The sequence below is a fragment of the Seriola dumerili genome, unplaced genomic scaffold (genome assembly GCF_002260705.1).
Source record: "Seriola dumerili isolate Sdu_G_001 unplaced genomic scaffold, Sdu_1.0 BDQW01000533.1, whole genome shotgun sequence".
Classification (NCBI taxonomy): Eukaryota; Metazoa; Chordata; class Actinopteri; order Carangiformes; family Carangidae; genus Seriola; species Seriola dumerili.
Window position 1 is genome coordinate 2165971 of NW_019174788.1, and position 7021 is coordinate 2172991.

General features: G+C 41.9%; 1 long non-coding RNA gene across 1 annotated transcript; it reads left to right on the forward strand.

Moving 5' to 3' along the window:
* Window positions 1-5238: 5238 nt before the first annotated feature.
* LOC111235711 lies at window positions 5239-5970 on the forward strand. The gene is made up of 3 exons (XR_002665694.1): window positions 5239-5267; window positions 5345-5416; window positions 5858-5970. It is a non-coding gene; the product is annotated as an uncharacterized LOC111235711 (long non-coding RNA).
* The last annotated feature ends 1051 nt before the right edge of the window (window positions 5971-7021 follow it).

Here is a 7021-nt window from a genome sequence, read left to right on the forward strand (position 1 = left end):
CCATGACAGCAGCTCTAGGGTTTGTCTGAAGATGACTTATTCAGAGGAAGGACTTTTCACAAAGTAAAACAATATGTGATTTCTATTTTAAGGACTTTCCCTTCAAAAGACACCCCAAAATGGTTTGAGGACATTTAAGGATACAAATGTCTGACACATTCCCTGGGCTCTGTTACGCAGGCACTGAACAACATTTCAGCAGCTGGTTGTTTCCTCAGTTAGCCCCTACAGTCTGTAAGTCTGTTTCAAATAGCAACACATACAGTGTATAATAACTAGATACACAAATACACACAAACACACATCTGATTTCTTCCTCCCACACCACACTTCCCTTTCCCTCTCTCTCTCTTTCCCAAAGCAGAAGAAAACAATAGCCCTCCTGTGCGCCTGTGTCTATGTCAGTTACTCTGACCGGAGGGCCTGCTGTGACATCCTGTTTTGGGTTCATAGGACAAGGTTTAAACATATGGTCATGTTTTGAAATAAACAGACAACAGCTGGCAGAGGACAATTCAGATCTTATTATTACAGGGCTGAAAGTTAAGGTTTAGGCTGGTCTAGTGCTGAGCAAGCGAAAGTTTTCAGAGGAAAAGTTGAGCTGTTGTACCTGTTTTAGTCTTTCGTGTGCTCGTAGAAAACGCCTGGTAGTTAGAAATGTGGATGATAAACTGGCAGGGATCCACCACTCCAGGCTTTGATGCTGCTGATGTGGTTTTCTACTCGCATAAAAAAAATTAAAAAAAAGACCTGCCACAGGGGGTCTGAGGAGGACCTCCTGTTTTACACTTTTGCACACCAGCAAATCCTGTCCTGCAAAGTTCTGACCCAGTTACAGCTTCACTCTGAAGCTCTTAAATGAATAAAGCATCTCTTGAAACTTCACAAAACTATTCTTAGCCATTTAATAAGCCACAAATGTAAGAAACGACACTTATTATTTACACAAGCAGCTGTGGGTTTACTTAACGTAGCATAACGGACCCACCTCTCAACAAATGAAAATCTCATTCCTTTTTAGCCTGGAGTTTTTAACTGATTTTGGTCTTGAACACTTGTGGCGACTGTCACAACCGAACTGTTTCAGTCTTACATATCTTTTGGGATAAAAAACCTCCAATCCAGCTAATCAACTTATCTCAGATACTATCATTTTGTTTTTGTGTGGCCTCGAACTGTGTTGCATTTGTAGCTGGGATTTTTCCTGTGAGCTCCGAGAAGCAATAATGTGTGTCAGGGTTAGCATGGGTTGTGAAGTGTGTCAAATCTGGCCTAGTTCTTCTGCGCCAGCAGCTTCAGCAGACTGCGGATGTCTACGCTTGAGAGAAGCTCGGTTCATGACTCAGGGACAGAGAGGCTGAACACACACACAGACACAGACACACACACACACACACACACACACATACATAGCTAACACACAGGTCTCTGATCTGCCAGGACAAGAATAAAACATGGTAGCCAATTAGCAGCTGTTACCAAGGCACGTTTTAATCAGAAACATGCTTGAAATATCCAGAAGCTACAAGCACAGGGGAGTGTGTAGCAGCAGTGGTGGTCTGAAACTGGAAACACTGGTGCAGGAGCTGTGTCCCAGTTCCACTCTACATACTGATTCTGACAGGGTTTTGGAGAATGTGATTCTTTCACAGTGGATAAGCGACAAAAATAAACCTCCAGTGACAGATTTTTTTTTGGCTATTTGGAGCAGTGGGAAAAAAAAGCTGTAAATATACTGTTGACATATTGTCATGTTGTAAGTTGATGTATTGAACAAACAGCTGCTTATTCATACATCCGGCAAACTTGAAGCAACAACATTTAGTTTCAGTTGTGTCTCTGGCTACCTGATGGTTTAAGCTAAACATAGATAACAGCTCTGTTTTGGTCTCCAGTGTCTCCTGAGGGAAATATCTGGTTCTATGGCGGCAAAATGCTCCACTGTGTTCACCAGCCAGTTGCTGACTTTATCTGTCTGTCACTTGGTGCAGAGTGCAGTTTTTACAGTTGCGTAGCTGAAAACTGTGGTGAAGAGAGCTGAGAGAGTGAACCAGAACATTAGAGTTACACGCCCTGAAACCAAAACGATGCACTCAAAGATCCTGCAAAGCTTGTCATTATGAACTCCCCCCTTCACACACAAGTAGTCATGATCCACCTTGGTTTTGATTATCACCACTTAAAGCATATGCATAGAGTCAATATGCATACAGTCCTAAATTTGCTTGATTAATGCTGTATGCTATTACCCCAAAATGTCATACAAAACAGAGCAGCTCCACTCAGAGCTGGAAGAAGTAAAGAATGGTAATGGCAAAGCCCCAGGAACATGAGAAACAACAAATTAATATTTAATGTGGGAGAAAACATTCTGTTTTCTTCCTTTTACTGACTTCTCTTGTATATATTTTCTTGTATTGTAACTGCAAAGACAACAGTCTGTGAAGATTAGTTGCAGTTTGAAGTAATTTTGAACAACATACCGGTGGGAATAAATTAAATATTCAGCGTTCTTGTATGAAAGCAAGAGGCCGCGCTTTCTACTCTAGGGGGGTGTGCTCCTAAAATGCACCATCCACTTTACCCATCACTGCAATGTTGGTGTGTCAGTGAACCAGATTGTTACCGTTCTCTTTGCTAAAGCAAAATGGGGGAACTCAGCGAGCTGTGTTGGATAGTGGTGACTCATGTCACAAAACCATCTTGTCACTCAGTTACAATAGCAGCTTGTAAAAAAAATAAATAAAAGCTCTCATAGAGGCAGCCCTCATGTGTAATATTGGGAATATGGGAGGCAGCTAAGTTCTTGACCCGAGAGCCAGAGGTCACCAGGACCAGTTTGATTTGATATAGATGCAGACTGACTCACGTCTGACTAAAATAAAAATCTTCTTAACTGAGTCCAAAGAATGACTGGAATGATCCAACACAGCAGCGGTCGAATCAATTATGTAACGCCGTTCCAAAATCCAACAGCTGGCTTACATCTGGGAATGCAACTTATTCAAAATTAAATGATAACTGTTGTTGTAGCTCCACGTTGTCCTCTAACACTACAAGGCCATTTTAAATTCCAGATTCACCAGTCAGTGAGTGCCAGGCTTGTCCCTCTGGATGACTGAAATCTTAAACCAATGTCGGCAGGAGGTGGTGGTGGTGGTGATGGTGGTGGTGGTGGGGGTCTGCTTTGGTGTACCTCCACCTCCGTAACAAAAACCATCCCTGAGCTGAAGGTATCCTATAGCTACGTCGGGTCGTAAATCAGAGGAATGGCCCTTTTCATTCCCCTCTCTCATGCGTGACCTCTGCTTCCCGGGGGGTCAGGGAGATGGGCTGAGCCTCGGCCCTGTGGGAAACCTGACCAGGAGGCACGGACCCTCTTCAAATAACCATCTGACGTCAGGAGGGACTGCAGCAGAACAACGGCAGGGCTGCCGGAGGGGCTCTGGTTAAACCCCAACTGAAACTTACAGGAAGAGGAGACAAGAGTTTTATGTGTTTTCTTTTCAGTGTTCAGAGAGGTCAGTTGACCCTCATTGTTGAACAAGGGCAGGACTGACTGCGGCTGGGCTGAACCGAAACTGAATATTGAGCACTTATTGTTCTGTTCAGAGAGTATCATAGCGAATTTCAGCAATTACAACCAGCAGTTTCCTGGTGAAGGTGTCATTAAGCATTATTGATCCCTTGGCGCTTTGTCAAAGACTCGTGTGACTGTGAGACTGTGTGAACAAACCAATGAAGAGATATGTTTTTACATCCAGACCGACAGTGTTGCAGGCCATTTCCTTTCTCTTTGAACCAGCACTGGTAATACTTGTGGTATTTTCAACCCTAAACTGTTTTCACAATCACTTTCTTTGATGGTTGAAGTGCTACATTTATTAACGGCAGTGTTTTAGACAGCGAAAGCACTTTGGTTAAGGTTAGGGAAAGATCATGGTTTTTGATCTTTCCCTAACCTTAACCAAGTGCTGTGAGTACCTAAACACAACCATACAAAAGTTTAATGATGCTGTAGTCACTACAAGTGGATACTGTGCTGCACCATCTGATATTTTGATTAAAAAAAACACATATGTCGTACATTTTACTGATATCTATGTGTATCAATATACTTTATAAGTAAATTAACAATATCGCATATTAAACAGCCCAATATAACTCTGGGAATTGAGAGCAGTACGTTTGCCTGTTACAGTAACATTAAAATAGATATAACTGTACTTTTTTCCCCTGGAATATAATTTCTATAAAATGAGTTTCTTAAACACAATATCCATCTCTGTAATAAACAGATGTGCCAGCTGTGAAAATTTACAAATTTAATTAACCCTAACCCAAAAGCTTTTTTACTGTGCTAAACACTGTTCCCTGTTATTGTAGTGCTTTCTGTACTGTCACTCACATGGCAGAAGAAATATGAGATTTATTATAAACATTAAAAACCCCCACCCCCCACCCAACCCCAGCACCTTTTGGGAAGCCACTTCTGTATAGCATGATAGCGTGATCACCCAAAGACCTTTATTTGTTTTGGCAGGACAGAGAGAAATTAATGTTCTTTGTTGTGACAAGTGCAGTGTTTTCGATGGAGGCTGTGTGGTCGAGAGTTCAGCAGAGCTGGGCCGAACACTGGCAGCAAATAATCCTCAGTGTTTGTTTTCACCTGCTAGCAGTGCAGATTAGTTTTGCTGTGAGAAAGAGGGAAACTCTCACTGGGAAGCAAAAACATTCAGACACTGTAGCCGTCTACATACTGTGAAATCATTGCCATTTGGTGAATGATAAGAAAAGAATAAACTAACAAAGATCTTGAGGTGAATGGTTTAGTTTTATTTTGAAGAGTGTTAGAGAAGCTGTACGGAAAAATGTGAACACAACACATGAACACAAACCTGATTATTGTGGCCTATTTGAGCTATCATTGGTACCTGTTACTAATAGCAACTGAGCCGCTAATGGTCAGCCACTGATTTACCTCCTCTTCTGTCTCTTTACTGTTGATACTTTATTAGCTGTTTTTCTCTTTGATTACAAATACTATTGTAACCCAGGTGACAGGTTTCTCCTTTCTTTTCATTCCGCTCAAAATCTCGCGGAGTTAGCTCCGGTTCTCGCGTGGTCCCTTTGGGCCAATCACAGTGATGCTGGTTAGTGACATCACGGGGTCACGTGGGATGGCACGACCAACCGCGTTTATGTATAGAGCCGCGCTGTTCAGTCTCGGTAAGAGGGGGTGAAGCTGCAGGAAAGACGAGCTACAGGTTGGGTAAACTATAAACTTTCCGCTGCTTTTCCATTGTTATAATGGCCAAGTGTTAAGCGATGTGTTGACTTGTAGGAGCTCCTTGCCGGGCCAAACTTGCCGTGCGGAAACCGACAGCGAGTGAGCGTGTAACTTGCGCAGAGACTGGTGAGTCCAATTGTTTTTAGCTCTAGCATTAGCATTTGCCTAGCCGCAGCATTCATTTTAATAAAGGTGGTTAGCGTTTGGTTATTAAAACATGCCTGGGTTCTCCAAAATGAAACGGGTCTTGCAATGAATAAGTTGGGCAGAGCACCTTGCTGCAATGTAAGTGGATGTATTTTGTGGATGTATTCATGGCATTGGTAACGTTATGGATGTATTTTCCTATTAGTAATTTGAATTAGGATATTTGGGATAAATGATATTGTAAATGTTGTTTATGATTGATAGATGTTTATTTTTCTATTTCTGAATCATGAATATTTGAAAAGAATCATGAATATTTGAAAAGAGTTACTCTAGTGCTATTAGCGCTTTAGTCGGATTATGTGCGCACTAGATTGGTATGAATACTGTGATTTATGGAACTATGGTCCTGTTCTCCAGACCAAACGTGGATTGATGGCGAGCTAAGGAGCAGGCCTAGAGCCTACCGCTGGACTGCGACGGATCGACCCCCCTTTTTGCCAGGCCGGTAGGGGGCTCCCTGTAGCTCACAATAAACTTTCGTCCTACCTGTTGCCCATTGCCCACCACACACACACACACACTCTTCTCCCACACACTTTCTCACCCATACCTCCCCCTGGACTCAACTTAACCCAGACGTGGGTTCTTCATGAACTGTGGGTGGGCAGCTGGGTAAATGGTATTAAGTGAGCTGAACATCCGGGTTAATTTTGTCGTGTTGAAGTATTATGGAGTATATATATGATTGAACGAGTAGCTACATGAATTGTTTGGACTGGCCATCTGAAATTGGTATTCACACATTTTCCACTGTATATATTTAGCACTTTACCTGTTGTTGTCTGACTGTTGTTGGTGTTAATGCACAATATATATATATTTCTAAGCAAACCTCGGTCTCTTGTTTACTCCCTCCCAGCTCGTAGCCTGGTCTTCTGATCATGGGTCAACATTGATGCTACATTGTAGTCACTAGCCCTAGCCTCGACTCCAGGTTAACTTGTTGTGGGTGCTACACTATATATAGGCATAAACACATATCAATATTGTTTTGGCAGCATACCGCTCAACAAGCCAGATTTGTTTCTCTCGCTGTCAGATATAGCACTGTGAGTATTAACATACCCTTAGTGTTTATTCATTCAAATGCAGATATGATAAGTGAAGATGTTTGCAAGTCACTTCGAGAGCAGACGCTGTGAGAGCAGATGTTCCTCAAAACAGGAAGTAAACAAGACTATAATAAAACTACGGAGGTAAATCAAAAATATTTGGTTAGCCACATGACATCTTTGACCAGTTGCAGATGATGTTGGTGAACAGAGCGGTAAGCCTGCCCAGCGATCAAAGCCGGGTTCATCCTGACACTTTGACTGTGAGAAGACAACAAATTTAATTTGTTCTGATGATGTTTACAAGCTTCCTTACATCCATTTTTAAGATTAATGGGGAGATATAGTTTGTAAAGTTACACAAATCTGTCTTGATTGTAGTTTTTATCCAATCTCCCAATATATTTTCTGCAAGTTATTAATTAACTTTGATACATACTGTGCATTTTGATGCAAATACCTGATATGT